Raw genomic sequence first — 19,328 nt, 5'->3', positions numbered from 1 at the left:
TATGTTCAGCCCTTTATTTAAATGTATTTGTCATATTGCAGCAGGGAGTCCAAATATTGTTTCACTGTGTATAGAGTCACAATCGTTTCAGATGACATTATGACTGACAAAAATTGCTGGCCGGATTGTTCATCCTGCAAAAATTGTTTAAAACGTGTATATTGTGTATTGCTGAATTGACCAACTGATCGGAACTTCAGTCGTAGGAACAATCGTTGTAGATAACACATTGGTCAGAAAATTCTGTAGTGTGTACCCAGCTTTAGTCAACAGATTCTCATTCAAAGGCCTCCTATTGTCTACCAGGACCTTTTTTTTTTATCTCTGCCACAATCCTTTAAAGTCTTGCTGACCAGAATATCAAATCCACTGTTTCAGTAATATTGAATCCACTGTTAAATTTTAAAACAATAGCAATACTACCAACACTGATGCCATAGAGGTTCTGGAGCTCCTCATGGATCAACTGTACCAGACATAGACCAATATGCACTGTTCTCGTGTCTTACAGTGATAGCGACTTGCATTCCTGAACTCCTTACATTAATTCCAGTCCTCCCTATACCTCTTCCTGGAGGCCGGAGTCAACGCCATTCCGGCTAAGCCTTCTATGCCAGCTTGATAATCTGACTAACATAAGAAGGACATAACAAACCTGCGCTCATTGATTATTAATCATCTGTACCACCTTGAGATTATCACACCAAAAACCTATGCTACTATTCTTAAAGCTGTCCCCTCAACACTTGACTGCTACTAAAATTGGAAATAATTATTTTGTAATCTGCACCTCATGCCATGTAGGTGGCCAAAGCTTGGTGCACCAATCTCCTTCAGGTAAGCCCCAAAACCTACTAACAAAGCTGTATCAGTAGATAGCTGGTGGTCAAAATTCAACATTGGAGGTAAGATTGACAAATGAACCTCGTTAAAATGTTGTACAAAAATGTACCAAACTTTCAAATCCTCCTTTATTTCCCAAGTTAACCTAACATAATGATGCACCTTCAACGTCCCCACTGTAGCCCTTTCGAGCTTTCTGCACAACAGACCTTTCAGTTTAATAACTTTGGCTTGTGGCAATCTGCAATGCTACATCCCTCTCTAGAATTAATTTCTATCACTCAGTAGAAAATTTATCTTTTTGATCCTCAGTATGTGGTGTGTTAAAGATCTAACCCAAAGTCTCAGAACCTCCTGGTCCAACCAACAAACAAATCATCTAAATTGTGCACCACACCTAAAATGTTAACATTATGTGCAAGGCACAGCAAAATTCATGGTCAAACATTTGCAAATATAGAACCCATCCTGAAGCCTGGGTCCTATAAATTTTAATGAATCTGGATGTAAAGGGAGGAGGCGAATGGCCGATTCCATGTAAATATTAGCAATCAAAGTACCCTTCTAATAGATTTTAACTTTGTCTAAAGTCTCTTCAAATGATTTATATACTATCCAGCATTCATGACCACTAATACCATCATTAACCTTGCCATGTGGGACATGTATTGAATTAAACAGAACTTACATGGCTCTTTCTTGAGTACCAAGCCCACTGGGGACAATGTCACACCTTGGACAGGGGTGTCTGAAATGATCCACACACACACACACACACACACACCGCAACTGAATTTCATTCAAAACTTTGTCCTGTGAGATATTTCCCCAGCTTACAAAATTAAGTGAACAACCAGTTCAGATTTCTTCTTGTATAGGCAGCTGAAAACCCTCCAAAAATCCACTATATAAAAATTGTGCTTTCTCTCTATTGGGGTACCACCGCAACCATTTGGGAACCTCCCCAGCACCACAGGTGTACAAACTTTACATAGGTGGACCACTGTGCGCTCAGATAGAGCTTGTCATGTCCGTCTATTGCAAGCCTTCCTAGGATACTCCCCTCCTTAACTGCCTGAATATGCAAGCCAAACGTTTGTCGCACTGGCCACTATAGAAGACAGACATTTTTCCCATGAGACAAGAGGCGTTCTAGGCCTCCATCGCCCTGCCCTGCTCAGCTAATTCCTACCTTCTGGAAACACAGATCTAGGCTGCTTCACCTCCAACCATACTTCCACGTCCTTGCTCCCAAATGCAAGGACACTCATCCAATCTTGCTTTTTACAAAAAATCATACCTCCTTCACATCATCCCCTTGGAATTCCTATACACACCCTGTACATTTAAATATATTTTATGATGTCCATTTGCTCCTGGTGTTGTCTCTAAACAAACAGGCCCAAACAACATTCTGTCCAATCAGTGATAACCTGGGGCAACTGGATTTGAACACAGTGAGGCATGGTAAGGTGAGTCAAATGGGGCTGGGCAAACTGGGGAAAACTGGGTATGGAAGGAGGCACAAAACCAAACCCTGAGGGGGCAAAATCTGAGCTGAAGTGGTACCAATGCAAAGAGGCTGATGGACACTGGATAGTATGAGAGCGGAGACTGGGGACAGAAAAAATTGCCTGCCAACAGTGGGACACCAAATGGTGGGCTGGTAATAGGGATGAGCAGACTGATTTTCCATGGAATGGAGGGAATGTGGGTACATCTAAGGTTTTTGCAGGTGTTTGGGGAGCATTCTATGGCAAGATAGGGTAGATATCCAGAGGGAAGGGGATCAGCCATGGAGAGTGGAGGAGATACAAGCTGAAGCCAAGAACAGGTCATCTCCTGCAAAGGAGAATCATGAGAAGGCAGACCAAATGAGCCTGCAGGTGCATAAGGGGGGGGGGGCTGCAGTGCTAACTCTGGAACGTGGGACCCTGTAATGGGGGTGGGGAGGCCACCAGCTTGACATTACAGGCTGTGGTTGACAAGAAGGAAATTTGTGCTTTCTGTGGCAGCATTAAACTGTGGCACCTTGGCTGTGATCGCAAGGAGCCCTGAAAGTATAAAATAGAAGGGGACCAGAGGAAGCCTTGAAGGAAGAGGAGGTATGCGGTATTTTGAGAGCATTTCTGGCGCAGCATAATGCGGTATAGCAGTGATAGAAAAGAAGAGAAAAACATTAATGAGGTAGAATGGATAAAGGAGAGATAGGTAAATGAAGAAAAAGGCAAGAAAAAATGGAAAAAACAATTCAAGGAAATAAAAAAAATGTACAGAAGGGGAGCAAGGGAGAGGAGAGAAAAGAAAGTAAGCAAAGGAGATAGAACAGCACAATGTTTTCAGCAACTGGATTACAAAACTAGCAGTCTTAACACGGAATAATTTCTAGTGACTTGGTTTAAATAAACTAGTATCCACAACCGTAAACCATAATCTCTTATGTTTTACCAGCCCTTGGTAGCCAAACTAGACTAAAACATTAACTTGGGCCCAAATGCAAAATCTCAAATGACCTGGGTGCTTATACACCTTTGGGCTAATAATAGCCCTCAGCTATCTTCTCTCTATGTGTGTGTGTATGTTAGAGAATTTAGACTGTAAGCTCCAATGGGGCAGGGACTGATGTAAGTGAGTTCTCTATACAGCACTGCAGAATTAGTGGCATTATATAGATAAGTGAAAATTTAATCTGCCCCTTTATCTCATGTCTGCTTCCCTGTCCCTAATTTGGTTTATGCGAAATTGTTTTTGTTTGTCATGTCATTGTTCTTTTAATTGTATCTATGCATTTATTATTCTGTTTATCTGCACCCATTATTCTTATCTGTATGATCTTATGTAATTTTGTAATTTTGCTGTATGTTCTAACCCCCTATGTACAGCACTGCAGTAACCTTGTGTGCCTTATAAATAAAGGATAATAATTATAATAATAATAATAATAATAATAATATATCCTGAGTGACAAAGCCAAAATGAGCTGCATCAGCATCATCTATTGGCACCTGCCTCTGACCACCCCAAAATAATGCAGATTTCTCAGAAACATAGGTGTTTTTCTCCTGGTGTGTTTGCTGCACTTAGCCTACATAAGAATTATTCTGCCCTGCCCTATCCCACCTATCCAGGTGCTAGCAGCTGCTAGTGCCATGTGTTATCAAGTTTGCAATCTGTCTAATTATTAGAGATTCATTTTGGAGGCAAATTGTTGTGCAGAATATTCACCTCATTACACATTTGGCTTCAAAATGGTGCTTATTTTGCCAGTGTTTTGCTGCCAATTGTCATCATTATCATCTATTTATAAAGCGTCACTAATTCCGCAGCGCTGTACAGAGAACTCATTCACATCAGTCCCTGCCCAAATGAAGCTTACAATCTAAATTCCCTAACATATACACACACACACAGACCAAGAGAGACTAAGGGCAATTTAATAGCAGCCGCTTAACCTAGTAGTATGTTTTGGAATGTGGGAGGAAACCGGATCACCCGGAGGAACCCACGCAAACACGGGAGAACATACAAACTCCACACAGATAACACCATGGTCAGGAATTGAACTCATGACCCCAGTGCTGTGAGGCAGAAGTGCTACCCACTAAGCCACCATGCTGCACACGGTCCTACCACAACCTCACCACACAGCAAAACTAATTCACTGCTGTCATAGTTCTGTGAAATGTGAAATGATATATATATGGGCTAATGCTCTAAAGAGCTGCACGTAAAAATTAAATATTTACTCCCATGTGCTATGGCTGACACATTGCAAAATGCATTCAGCTTGCATCACTGCTATCATATGCTCTAGGTTTACACATACACTTACACATAACTAGGTAAGCACAAGAAAAGTTCCTAACATTTGTTTTTATCCAAAAAACGTGTTAGTATTATGTGTATTTTCAATTAAAAATCATTATACAACAGTAGATATAATATTTATAAAATTATTTTTAAAACATGCACTCCAACCAGAAATGTCTAGATGGTGCTGGCAACCGTCAATAAGTGTCATATGCGAGTAAATCTGCATATGCGAATATACATGCAGCTTTTTTGTGTGGGTATGTACAAATTTGCAGCTTTTGCGCTGCGGAAGAGGGCGTACATCCAACTCAGCATCAGACCCACAATGCATAATAGCATTCCATGAGATCGCAAAGCAAAAGCAGAATTCCAATATCGTATTGCTGGAGCTTTGCATCTCTGCAAATTGGCCTGTTCCATAGCAAAAACCTGATCTGCATGAAATTCTATCACAACTTCTCTCATCTCTACTTATTGTATTTTTAAGTGCCCTATAACATGTTTTTGCCGATGTTCCACCTACCCTGGTAAAACGTTTTTTTAGCATGCAATTCACTTAAAGCATGTAAATCAAGAACCTAGGCAGCGCAAGCCATCTCATACTACTGACTTCAAAGTACTTTATTAAATATTAAGCCAAGAAAGATGGAAAACATAATACACTTAATAGATCATTTAAAGGATCTCTGCTGTCATCCACAGTAGGACACTTTTAGATTCAAGACAAGGTTCGATATTATACCAGTCCTGGGCTTTGTAAAGCAGTTTCTTTCACAGGCCAAATATTGATGAAAATCCAGAAGGCAAAAAAAGACAGATATCTCTATATCAACCACTGAGTACTCTAAAGTGTAACCTATGGTATTAAATCCATGTATGTAGCCCATAATCCATGTTACAGTGCATTCTATTCCATCATTTGTATTAACCATTAAAAAATAGAATAAATGGACTGTAAAAGTACATAAATGCAATAACTGGCTACACAAAAATACTTTTTAATCCATTTGAATTATTGTTATTAAATGTTCTCAAAGGACTGCAAGATCTAAAATAAAAGGTACTTTGTGTGAAAAAGCCATTATCACTTTTTATTGATTTTTTTCATCTACAAAATCTATAAAAGGAGAATTGCACTGATGGAGAAGAAGAATGGCTAGGACAGGATGGCAACAATAAATAAGTATTGGGCAAATAAAGTGAAGGTCGACAAATTAACCCAAGGATCGCAAAACCTAATGGGACTTTTATAGGATCAAAGGCAAGAAGTCTGCTCTGTATGGAAAAATATATCCACTTATAATCACAACCATATCTAAGATATTGTGAGAACGTGGGATTTTGTATCTACAGGGAAATATACTGGAAGATGTATGGATGCGATACAAAAGAGAGATTGTCCTATCAGATTACACTGTAGTGTTTCACACTGCAGGCACAAAGTGTGGAGGTTTGGTAACGTGTAATTGCGTTCACAGAGTTTACAGGCATTGCTTGGGCAGCGGGTAGCATATACTGGGCTAAACAGGTGTATTGGCACTATTCGAACAGTGTGTAGTGTGTAATGAGTTACATAGATCTGTTGGTACTGTTTGAACAGCGCATAGCGAGTAATAAAGTAGACAAGTGTTGACACTTTTTGAACAGCTCGTAGCATATAATGAGATACACGGATGTTTTGGCACCAACGCACAGTATGCAATAAGGTGATAGATAAGGTCGTGAATGTGAAGGCACTGTTTGTACAGTGCGTAACATGCAATAAGGTATACAGATTTGCACTATTTAAACTGTGCAAAGTGTGTAATAAATGAGTGGATACAACAGAGTACATTGCAGTGACCAGAGATAGACAGTAGCGGAGTACACACTCACAAATGGCAATAACTAGCAGGCGGTATTGGTGCAACCAAATACACTGGCAAGTAGTATGAGACTCCCACCAGACTTCACCAGTGATCCCCGCTAGGATACGTACTTCGCTCAGTGAGGTGCTAGGTCACAGCCCAGTGTAGTTGGTTCCCTCCGTGAAAGCAGCCGAGTATCTAGCTGGTATGAGGATTATGCCAAAAACACAGCAAGTGGAAATTCCGGCATGGGTGTGCTGATGTTGGGGAGACTGGATTCAGGAGTTGAAGAAACACAAATATATGCTATATTTTATCTAGCATAGTCCTTGAGCATAAGTATCATCGTTGAAGACAATTGATACTTAGGCACTTGAGGAGTGCATTGAGAAGGTTATTATAGTGCCTGGGTGATTGGGGATTTTCTGCATGTATCATCAGTACTGGAGGTTAGTGGTAACATTAAAGATGGTGTTAAGTCATCTCTAGCCAGAGGTTGAGCTCAGCTGAGTTCTGTTAAGGATTATAATTGGGAAGGTCAGCAATCAGTGTTCTGCTGAGTGTTTAAGGCAGGCCAGTGTCTAAAGCTAGGTAAACATTACAGCAAAAATAAAAGATGAGCGATTTTCCAATGACATGAAAAATAAAAACCCGATCAGCCTGCCGATTTATGTGTACACACTGTACACAATTACCTCCAGATGTCAGCTCTTCCTCTGTTATAACAATGGTCTGAATGGTGACAGCAATTCCTGTCTTGAATGACAGGTTGAAAAACAGGCTGCACATGGAAGAGAGAAGAGGAGGAGAGGTACAGGGGAGGGAAGCTCCTGCATTCACGTTTGACAGGGTAATTACTCATTTTAACTTTAGTGCACCTTTATTGTTAGCAACTCTCCTTCAAGGCTGACAGGCAATATTTCAGTGAGAGGTTTTCCTGCACATGTCTCTCCCCACTCCCTCCCCCCTCTCTGCTGACAGGCTGAACCATTGTACTGCAGAAAATTCAAACTTAGACCCCCCCTCTTAAAAGTGGTGCTACCCACACGGCATGGGACCAGCACACAAGGCAGCATTATCCCTACCTGCACCTCACAAAGCATGGACAGCCTCCAGACCCTGGACACCGGCTGTCAAAAGTCAGGTAAATAGCTAGATTATTGTTCCATTTCTGCAGAGTGCATACACACTGCAGAATTGGACAGACATTGTTTATAACTGAAAGATATTTTTTAAACGGTACAACCAATCATCTCAAACAATGATCTGTGCTTTGGAATGATCGTTCATCGTTCCAGGGTACACACTACTGTGATATCAGGCCAATCAGTCATCTATTGTCTGATTGGTCCAATAATTGGCTGAAAACAGTGTAGTGTCTGCCCAGCCTAAGACTACTGGTACGTACAGATATTCTCAATTCTGATAGACTTCTGGAACTTGTCTACATATATTGATTAATGTAATTACCAACCCTTTTAAAGGGAAACTTTGAAGAAATTGTTATAGTAATGTAAAATAATAAGGCAGTCTAAAGTTTTCTGACCCCACCTAGTGGTCGAAATTATGTGAAGTTTAGTCCATAATACTCGCAGAGGACAGCAAAATATGGTTTTTCAATTCCATAATGCAGTAACAGCTGGAATGAAACTTGTAAGTCATCAGAGGGGACAAGAAAAGACAGTAACCACGCTCAGAAGGAAGAATTCCCAGAAGAGTATCTTGTTTTTCTTCCCATATTAGGAACCAAGAACTGGACAACTGCATACGATATCAGAATTCTACAAGTGAACTGGATGCAAAAAATGACAGATGGGTAGGAGAAAGTAAACCGTTCAAAACAACTGATATTTTTTTTCTTTCCTATAAGATAGTGAGAATTAAGGTGGTGCCCAGCTGTAGCAGACAACATCCCTGACAGATGACACAACAGTTCAAAGATGGTCAATAAAGACACAGAATGGCATGACTTGGACACAGATGAGACCCAAACCAGATGTCAAAGATAACTGCACCTCACAAGAGCACGCCATCATACTTGGCGAAGATGATGACATCATGAAAAGACACCAAAGATGGAACAACTTTAGGATCTTAGATTTAATTGTTGAGGGATAATTTATTGTGGCATACCTCGGCATGTGTTAATTTTTTCTTCCTGCCGTCAGTAAATAAGACACAGATTTTTCATAAGACACGCCGACGTGAAGAGTTAGCTTCTCACCACTTTGTTACTTGATATCCTGTACTAAACATTGCATTACCTTAATTCATTCCAAACTCAACTATATATATATATATATATATATATATATATATATATATATATATGTGTGTGTGTAACACCACCCTAGTGGTGTTCTAGTAAAACCCTGCACTTCAGTGAATACAGGAGGGGTCACCTAGAGGGTAAGCTAGAAGTTTATAAAAAGTTACATAAACTGGTTACCATGGTGATAACCCAGCCCAGCCTGTGAGACTAAGTGAGGAGAAGGAGGGGCTGTCATTAAGGGGGGATAGAGAAGAGAGACACAGGACAGGAGAGAAGACACAGGAGAGGAGAGATGGTAGCTGGGGATCTGGGAGTGTGAAGTGGAAGCTCCAGGATCCCCCAGCATTGCCTGGAAGTCTGAGTGCGATGACTGTGCATAGGGCAAGGAATGTGTGCCCGGGATGATGGGGAGAACTCCATGTCACTATAGAGAACCCAAGAGAGAGAGAGACACTTTGTATGGGAGAGACCCTGGAGTGAGGGTTGCAACAAGAGGCATGGTAGCTGTATTGTCATAGCCTGAGGCTAGGAGTACAGAGTGACGTGTCAGAGCCTACAGGAGACATCATTCCTGCAGAGGAGGAGTGAGCTGCAGTTGAGAGGTACACAGCATGTGTCAGAACTGCATGGAGGAGAAGCTGCCTGCCTGTTAGCATCCATGTGAGTGCCCTTGCAAAGGAGGGTGATCTGCAATGAGTATGGAGTGTAAGAGACCTATGATTTATATTATTTAACATCTGGATAACATTAAGAATCGTGCTGGAGGAAGAGGAGTGTAAATAAAGAGTTCAGTTTATCATAGAGATGGTCAGGCGCCCAAATTATTGTGACTTCTATAACACTGCACCAAAGTGACATCCCCTGTGTCCCACTAACTTCAAAGAAACACCTGCATGTGCAGGGACCCCCTGATCATTTACACCCATGCCCATCAGCTAGCCAGGGTTTGAGAAGGAGGTGCACTGTGTACCCTTTGCACACCACACTACACACAGTGACAGGGGGTTACATATATTATATATATTTATATGCCCTATTTTTCACCTGTTCCAACACACTCATACATGTTGCATACAATCACTAGGAACACTGATAAGAGATGGCAATGGATATCTGTCAGTCTAACTGTAATGATAGACAACTATCATTACAGAATTTTGCATGCTTCAATCAGAGAAATCTCTCTGAACAAATCTCTCCTCCCCCAATCCAAACATGAAGTTTTTGAATTTGTGAATGCTTGTAACTCTGTTTAGTTGCACAGAATTAGCATATGAAACAATGTGATCTATTTCCTGTGAAAAGGTAAACTCCGCCTAGAAGAAAGTCATTATGTTATGTAGCAAAGAGCACAAAGGTTTTCTTGGTCGCCTTCTCCCAACCTGATAAGACATGCAGACACAGCTCCTAGCTGAGCATGCTGGAAAGTAAGTTGCCTGGGGCCTGGAAAGGCCATTTATATTAAAATCTGGCTAGCAGGAAAAATTTTGTTTTAATGGAAATTTATTGGACTGAATGAAGGTGGTTGAATGCAGCTATATATATTTCTATGTTGGTTTAATGGAGTTTTGAATTGATTGAATGAGATAAAGTTAAAATGTGTAACTGTAAAGATGTGCAAGTGTATATGTGTTTATCAGAGTTTGTATGCAGTAGCTTATTTGAATGGAATTGTTGTGGTTACACTGTATATGAGCTGTCTGAGTTACGGTAAAAAGCAATGTGTAGCTGCTTGTTTGTTAGGTTATTTGGATGGAATTGTCTGAGTTCAGATTAAATGGGGTTAGTGAAGTTTTTGGTCATGGTAGCATTTGTGTTTGTTGCAAAAGTTATTTGGGATAGATGTCTTTTGTGTAATATAGATATTTGTGGTGGACTTACAAGTATATTACTAGAGGTTTAAGAACTGGGCCCTGTTCATTGGTAGTCAATTAGGCCATTACAAGCACATGTGGTGAACTTGTGCTTGTAACTTCTAACAAAACATTTTATGGAGTCAGCCATGTTAAATATCATGAGATATTGGATATTGGAAAAGGCTTATGGAAATTGTAAGTGCTGTGTAATGGAAGTGTATGTTTAAACTTTGTTTAATGCAGTTTAGTGTTAATGTATATTAAGTGCATAGAATTGGTGGTGCATAGACAGAATGGTTGTTTTGAAAAAGTATTTCATAGGAAAGTGAAGAAAGCATGAAGATGGTATACTGTTTCTTATATTACTGAGATTTTGATTTAGATGGAATTGTAAAATCTGCTATGTTGTTTGTTGAAGAGTGTGTCTGAGATAAGCACTTAGATACATAGCAAATGATAGGATTGTTCAGGAAGTGCTCAGACTGTTTAGTATAAAGGTTTGTTAGCATGATTGGACAAATGGCTTTGGTTCTGTGATGCGAGAAATTTCCAAGTAAGATGTTGTGAAATAGATGAAAATGTGGGTTTTAAAACTGAGTCTTGCTTGTGTCTTTCCTCCCCTCTCACAGGACCCCCACTCCCCCTCCACACACACACACACACACACACACACACATATACAATACAGTCACACATCTGGAACAATAGGTAAAACAGACTCACACACAACCCCTTACACACATACAATGACTTGTATATTTATAAAACAGGCAGTGAATGTAATGTATTGTATGGAAATCCATGCTATGTTAGAAGAGTAAACAAAATCTGTTCAGTTTGTATAAAATACTGTTACACTTTTATACTGTTTTATAATGTACATAAGTTTTACAATTAGAATGTTAATTATGCAACACATTTTAAATGAACCTATATCTTGTGTGCGGTTTTTCTTGAAGAGATAAGCATATGTTATAATATAAATATTAGTCCTGTGGATTTAAGGGAAAATAAGAATTATTTTTCTTAGGTTAAATCAGAATTTCCTTTGTGAGGAGTTGGTTGGCGGTAATAGTAATAAATACCATTATTAATTGGGTTTCAACACATTTCCCAGACTATTAAGGAGATTAAAGCCCCACCCCTAGAATATCACCCTTTTACATAAACAATGGTGTATTTCTGGACCTGTGGTCCTTTAGCTGAAAAAAAAAAAAAAAAATAGGAACATGCATGACCACCGGAAAAGGATAGACTGGTGGTTCATTTTGACAAAAAAAATGTAGTTCAAAACTTAATTAATACAGTATGCCTCGAAGCACGCTCAGAATTTTATACTGTACATCCTCACAGACCTAGGCAGCTCTCCAGTACATGACTCTTCATGATCTCCTATTATACGTTCAGCTCAGCGCTCCCACTTATAAAATGCATACGCCAATCAGTCAGTAGTTATGCTTCTGTATCCACTCCAGTTTCTTTCCTTCCTGGGTCCCATACTAAAACACCCCAGTTTTGCCTTCCCTCCTTCAACTTAAGTGACTCTAAACTGTTTCTATGTTATTTGGTTTAAGCGGTGTTATGTACCTTGTGATACTATGAATTATCTGTTTCTTGTTGTAGTAAAAATTCTTAATGTGTAGGTATGGCTGTAGCTATACCCCTCACCAGCCGCTTTTCTCTTTTCTGTGCCTCTGTCAACCAGCCCTGTTTATATTATTGAAAATAAAATATTTCTTTAAAAAAAATGAATGCATAAGCTGCATTTATTTGACAGAAAGATGTTTGATTGTTTTGGGGTGGGCATATTTTTTTTATGCACATCAAACATCAAGCTTTTATGTACAATCATAGGAATAAAGTGACTAGAAGTTTGAATTTATTTTTTATTTACTGCATTGAAAAATATCCTTGCGCAATTGGTCCACCTAATCTGCTCATTTTATTAATTAATCATTTAATATCAAAACAGACTGTTATTTTTATATCTTTACTGTTGTTGTTCTTATAGCACCTGCTGGGAGTTTTTTTCCAGACATCTACTTCTCTTTCAGTAAAATGATGCTATTATGTTTAACTCTTTAAGAAGAGAATATCATTTATGAAGAAGTTCTAAGGAGGGTTAAAACTAGACAAGACAATATTACTTTACATTTTATGTTTACATGACATATACAATTTACATACTCTACTAACGCATCAGGGTAGATAAATATTTGATGAGCACAGGAACACAGTGGAATGTGTACTAGTACGCATTATTATAACATCCATAACAGATTAAGATACTGTACTTGTCATGCAGTGCAAGTGGTCATTAATACTGTATTGGTACATTGCTTCACATCTTAACCCACAGTGGTTTGTACACGCAAAATCAGAGAAACAGTTTGTACAGGAGAGGAAGAAAAAAATGAATCCCTCCACACTATATTAGTGGTATACTACAGGTGCCTTGGGATCCCATAGGGCACTCCTGACTATAGAGAGTCCCTATCTTTAATTCTTCTCCTAATGATTCTGATGTCACAGAGTGATAGTTATTATTAGGAAGTGTACTGTAAGGCCCGTTGAGCTTAGACTCAGGACATTACTGTATTGCCCTCCTGCCAAAAGTCAATATCGGTTCCTACACTTGCTTGAAAACAAAGACAAATAGACGTTTTTCTTAATCCTATTTCACTATAATTTACAAACATGTCTGTATTATAAACACTTGTTTAATCAGACCATGAGATGTACTATAACTGCTACATATATTAATTTCACAGCTGTGCAGCCATATAACCAGTAATCCAAATGGGCCAGTGATTCCACAATCTGACATTGCTATTCACACATACTTGATAAAATAAAGCTTTGTAGCGTGAATTACTTTCGTTGGGACTTTAGATGAGATTTTTGTTACCTACTACAGAAGTGTTTTCATATACTATGCCATTTTTGTTTTAAAAAAAAGCTCAATTAAAGATCTATGAACATCTGCTGCCCCCATTTAACCACAGGACATTGAACATTCAAAACAATATATTTTGAGATGAAGGAAAATGTCTATGAATTGACACAGTTTTGCTGGAAATAAATCACTAATACTGTTTGTTGCACATCTGCTGCTCAGCAGGGAAATCCAGCTGACCATCATCAAGTGAATTTGTAAAGACACTAGTAAGGCTATCAACACCCTCTCTTAACCCCTTAACTTATATATTCTAAAAGTTGTTTTGCCAGAAGCCAACTTACATAACTCTCAGCTATTGTTAGATTATGCATATAAAAGTAACTCTTAATGTTGCAGAGAGGTAATAAGTATAAATACTGTATTTATGTAACAATACAGCAAAATAATAATATAGATGATATGCAACATTATTTTGTATTGTATGATCAACTGGGGAATATGAATCAAAATAAATGGATACCTAATTTAATGCTACAATATGCAAGGTCTTAATATATAAATTATTATTATTTCTATTTGTACAAATCAGTGAATGTCTTTGGTAAAGTATATGCAGGGCTAAAATTTTACCTAGGTTGCACTTTATGATCTGTTTCTTTTACTTACCTGTCATACCCAAGATCCAATACACAGAGACACTGAATGCACAAGTTTATTCAATTCCAGCTTGACCTGTTTGAATAGAAAAAAGGGTATAAGTTTTGCATTGGTTTTTAAACTGTTTTATTTTTCTATTATTTATTTTTTTACCAGGAGAGACCTCATACAGTAGAACTACAGGAGACTCCAATAGGTGTCCCCAATTCTTAACATTTATATAACAATGATAACTACTTTTGGGAGCTTTGCTGCTGACATGTAGGATAAATAGCAGGCAGCTTCTTACCTGTGTCAGCGTTATGCTGGAAGTGTGGTGCTCGGTTATGATGTCACATCCAAGCACCACTCTCCATGTCTGAGGAGTCGAGGATGCCATCCCCACACCCACCAGACAAAATAAGAATCAACCTGGATGAGGGTGGAGCACCTCTTCCAAGTGAGGAGCTGAAATTTCTGCATTAAAAAAACTAATCATTCATTTTGGCATATATTAAATTACAGTGTATTGTGGTACTAAATGTGTATTCTCCATTAAAATTATAAAATGTCCATTCTTCATTTGTGGCTCGAAAATAAATATCAAGATTTGTGTTTTAGTAATTAAATAATGAAACTAAATATTTTGTATTGATAAATGTACCAATTAGTTTACCAATGTGATTACTGAAATGGAAAGATAATGAAAAAAATACAGGCATAAGTTTTAATATTGAAGTCAGCATTGAGATGACAATTTAACAACAAATGTCCTTATTAGTGTTTTTGAATCTAAAATGAAAATTCCAGCCTCATATTTTGTAGCATCAACACCACTCCACACAACTAGTCAAATGGCCCATCTTTGACTCCCTGGCTGACAACTGCTCACAGTGCTTTCTGGTCTCTGAATCCTGGAGAAATCAGAAAGTGATGGTAGAAAACCATACTATTCTACACTCTAGGAAAAAAGTTTTAAGACAACATTATGACATAATTATCAATTTCCCGGCATTACACACTCTATAACTATGACAAATCCTCTGTTTTGCTAATAGTAAATCTATGTATACATGGTCAGATAAAAATAATGATACTTTATATTAGCGCACAAAACAGTGCAGCCCAATATTACACAAAGTGCCACTAAACAAGAATAAATAATGAAACAAGTTTGTATCCCTCACCTTTTGTCACATGGCTAAGGAGAATGGTACATATCAAAAGATAATGAATTATTTATAAAACATTGGCTGGTAAATATTGGTAGAAACCACTTTTCCTGAATGGGATGTAGTCAAATATGAGTGAGCTCTCAGTTTGTCAGATTTTCAGGCAAGTGATGACATTAATTGAAGATTGGGTGAATGCTGTATGATTTTCTCTTCTTGCTATAAGATTGACTCTATAACATGATCCTTTCAAGAATAAGGTGAACTTGTGTGGTCCTTGAGTTAAATATCATGGGAGTTTCATATATACATGTAGGGCCTCATTTAGAGTCGGATGCAAAGTTCGTTTTAGGCGCATCAACCAAAAATCACTATCACGCATGTGCAGCAAGCACCATATCCGGCTGTATCTTGGACACAATTAACACTTGCGACAACTTGCGGCTTACTTCCCGGGAAAGGGCGTAACGCGGAATTGTGAAGGTGTGACCCCGTAAGTAAATCCTAGATGCAGTAAAGTGCAGACGCAACACACGTCAAAAAAGGGCTAAAACTGTGAGGCAGGAATTAGGTGGCGCAAGTAGTTCGCTAGCTGCGCGAAAGGCTGGCAGCTCGGTGGGGTATTACGAGTGGGATGCAACTGGGGTTACATGCTACTTGTAATACCCTACCAAGCTGCGGCACACTACCACTCCTACATGTCTTAGACGCACATTGCATCCGACTCTAAATAAGGTCCGTAGTGTTTAATTGAAAACTGCCAACTAACTGACTGTAAGAAGATACATTGTTCCTCATCCTCTTGATGTGACATCGCCCACTTCATATCACTGTGATGTTAGCTCCTGGGTAAACTGATTTTATCACTGCCCTTTCTATACTTCTGTCAGAATAATTAGTAAGTACTGTTCACAACTATATGCATCCTTATACACAGTACAAAGCTTATATACAGAGAGAGAGAGAAAGAGAGAGGTATATAGATATATAACTATAATGTGTTTTTAAAGTATTTTTCAGTAGATTTTTTGCTAGGTTTCCCATAGATTTCACAATGACAGAGACCCATATTCTTAAACTTCAATAAATATGGCCTGCAGAAAGCGATATGAATGTACTACACAGCCTTTCTCCAGCTTTTCCTCCATGTAATCATTCTGCAAATGCATTAAAAGTACAGAATCTAAAAATGGAACATCTATTTAATCTAATTACCAGACACATATATAGTACATTTTAAGAGCCTTTGAAGTCAAAATTTCCACCAAAAAAGAATGGAGAAATAACCTGACTGCATAACAGGAGCAGCAGATAAGTGAGAGGGAATGAAATAAATCAGAGCTCTCTTGCAGATATTACCCATCTTCATTTGTCTCTTTCTGTATCTCCACAGAGCTCCTTCCTAGGTCAAGAGCACTAACACTATCTTTTCCTTCACAAGAATGACATGCCTTGGATTGAAAAACACGACATGTACTGGCCTAAAAGCTTTTTCAGTCTAAGAGAAATATTAAATCAATCAGTCCAAGGTTCTTAGAAGCTGCACAAATCTCAATGTTAATGCCATTTTTTTATTAAATAATCTTTGAGGTTCTATACATGTGAGTACACACCCTATGCGCAAGGGTTCTTAATGAATTCTTTATTTAAGATGGTGGTGATAATATAAAAAATAACATACATAAATATGAATACACTACCATTTTGTTTTACAAATTTAAATGAGCAAACAGCCCATAAAATAATTGTTGTCTCTTTATAATGCCTACTTCTACAATGTGAAAGCAATACAGCCCATTTAGTTGCTTAAACTAGTCCCTAGAAGTGACAATGTATCTCTTAGTAATATCCCCATTCTAGCAAAGCAATGTACTCTGGGGCATATTCAATTGGCCACGTTACTGTTAAAAGTAACGTGGCCTGTGCATTATTACTGTTATTACGGTAATAATGCGCATAACTACCGTTATTACTCCCTGAGCTGTTAGTTGAAAGCCGGGTTAAACTTAACACGGTAGAAGCTCGGGGCTAATTGAATACCCCCTTCTGAATTTGTGGGGTATCGGTGAGCTTTTTCACTATGTAGAAGGCTTCCTTTTCCAACCCACCTTGGATGTGGTGTGAATCCTTCACTTGTTAAACGTAGATACATAAACTGTGCTAAGCCTGTAGGAAAACAATAATCTACCAATATAATTAGTTTAAAAAAAAAAAAAAAAAATACAACATTTTTAACTTCAATTAAAGACAGCACCAGAGTAGTTTTGTTATAATGCATCCCTTAAGGCTCGGAAGAATGTTGAATGGCAGTACTTTGAGAGAAGTCAGGAAAAGCTTGATTCATTAACCCGGCATCATTGACATTTTAAATGACGTGTATCTTTTTACTTAGCTATGCAATGTTGCCAAACCTCTCAGTAGATGGAATTAAGACCCCTTCCTACTAGAGATGAGCGCACTCGGATTTATGAAATACGAGCCCACCCAAACGTTGCCGATCCGAGTCGGATCCGAGACAGATCCGGGTATTGGCGCCAAATTCAAATCTGAAACTGAGGCTCTGACTCATAATCCCGTTGTCGGATCTCGCGATACTCGGATCCTATAAATTCCCCGCTAGTCGCCGCCATCTTCACTCGGGCATTGATCAGGGTAGAGGGAGGGTGTGTTAGGTGGTCCTCTGTCCTGCTATATCTCGTGCTGTTCAGTTCAGTGCTGTGCTGTGCTGTTTAGTTCTGTGCTGTGCTGTGTTGTGCTGTGCTGTGCTGTGCTCAGTCCAGTGGTGCTGTGTCCTGTGCTCTGTCCTTCTGAGGTCAGTGGTGCTGCTGGGTCCTGTGCTGTGTCCTGTTCAGTCCAGTGGTGCTGTGTCCTGTGCTCTGTGCTTCTAAGGGCATAGTTATTTCCCCAATATTCCCCTGTGTTTAAAAAAATAAAAAAAAGTTATTTAAAAAAATACCAAAAACTAATTTAATTTTTTTTTAATTACCACAAAATTTGCACAACCAATCCTGCAGTATAAGCCCATTGGTACTGCAATATTACCAAGTTCACACATTCAGCAGTAAAAGTCCAGTGGTACTGCAATATTACAAAGTTCACACATTCTGCAGTATCAGTCCAGTGGTGCTGTGTCCTGTGCTCTGTCCTGCTGAGTTCCGTAGTGCTGCTGGGTCCTGTGCTGTGTCCTGTTCAGTCCAGTGGTGCTGTGTCCTGTGCTCTGTGCTTCTAAGGGCATAGTTATTTCCCCATTATTCCCAAGTTTTTAAAAAATAAAAAAAAAGTTAAAAAAAAAATTTTTTTTTTTTTTTTAAAAAAAATATAATTATAACCAAATTTACAAAACCAATCCAGCAGTATAAGCCCATTGGTACTGCAATATTACCAAGTTCACACATTCAGCAGTAAAAGTCCAGTGGTACTGCAATATTACAAAGTTCACACATTCTGCAGTATCAGTCCAGTGGTGCTGTGTCCTGTGCTCTGTCCTGCTGAGTTCCGTAGTGCTGCTGGGTCCTGTGCTGTGTCCTGTTCAGTCCAGTGGTGCTGTGTCCTGTGCTCTGTGCTTCTAAGGGCATAGTTATTTCCCCATTATTCCCAAGTTTTTAAAAAATAAAAAAAAAGTTATAAAAAATATTAAAATAAAAAATTAAAAAAAAAAAGTAATTATAACCAAATTTGCAAAACCAATCCAGCAGTATAAGTCCATTGGTACTGCAATATTACCAAGTTCACACATTCTGCAGTATCTTGTGCTACATATAATGGAGACCAAAAATTTGGAGGATAAAGTAGGGAAAGATCAAGACCCACTTCCTCCTAATGCTGAAGCTGCTGCCACTAGTCATGACATAGACGATGAAATGCCATCAACGTCGTCTTCCAAGCCCGATGCCCAATCTCGTAGTACCGGGCATGTAAAATCCAAAAAGCCCAAGTTAAGAAAAAGTAGCAAAAAGAGAAACTTAAAATCATCTGAGGAGAAACGTTAAG

General features: G+C 38.7%; 1 protein-coding gene across 6 annotated transcripts in view; it reads right to left on the bottom strand.

The window, feature by feature from the left end:
- The window catches only part of LINGO2 (leucine rich repeat and Ig domain containing 2), a 1,158,257-nt gene that overhangs the window by 737,672 nt on the left and 401,257 nt on the right, over positions 1-19,328 (bottom strand). For all 6 annotated transcript variants that reach the window (XM_075209906.1, XM_075209933.1, XM_075209916.1 and 3 more), the window contains exon 3: positions 14,197-14,262. The gene's annotated coding sequence lies outside the window, so the exon portion shown is untranslated. The remainder of the gene's footprint in view (positions 1-14,196; positions 14,263-19,328) is intronic.

The sequence above is a fragment of the Mixophyes fleayi genome, chromosome 1 (genome assembly GCF_038048845.1).
Source record: "Mixophyes fleayi isolate aMixFle1 chromosome 1, aMixFle1.hap1, whole genome shotgun sequence".
Taxonomy (NCBI): Eukaryota; Metazoa; Chordata; class Amphibia; order Anura; family Limnodynastidae; genus Mixophyes; species Mixophyes fleayi.
Note: the sequence above shows the minus strand (reverse complement) of the source record. Positions and strands in the feature narration are given on the sequence as shown.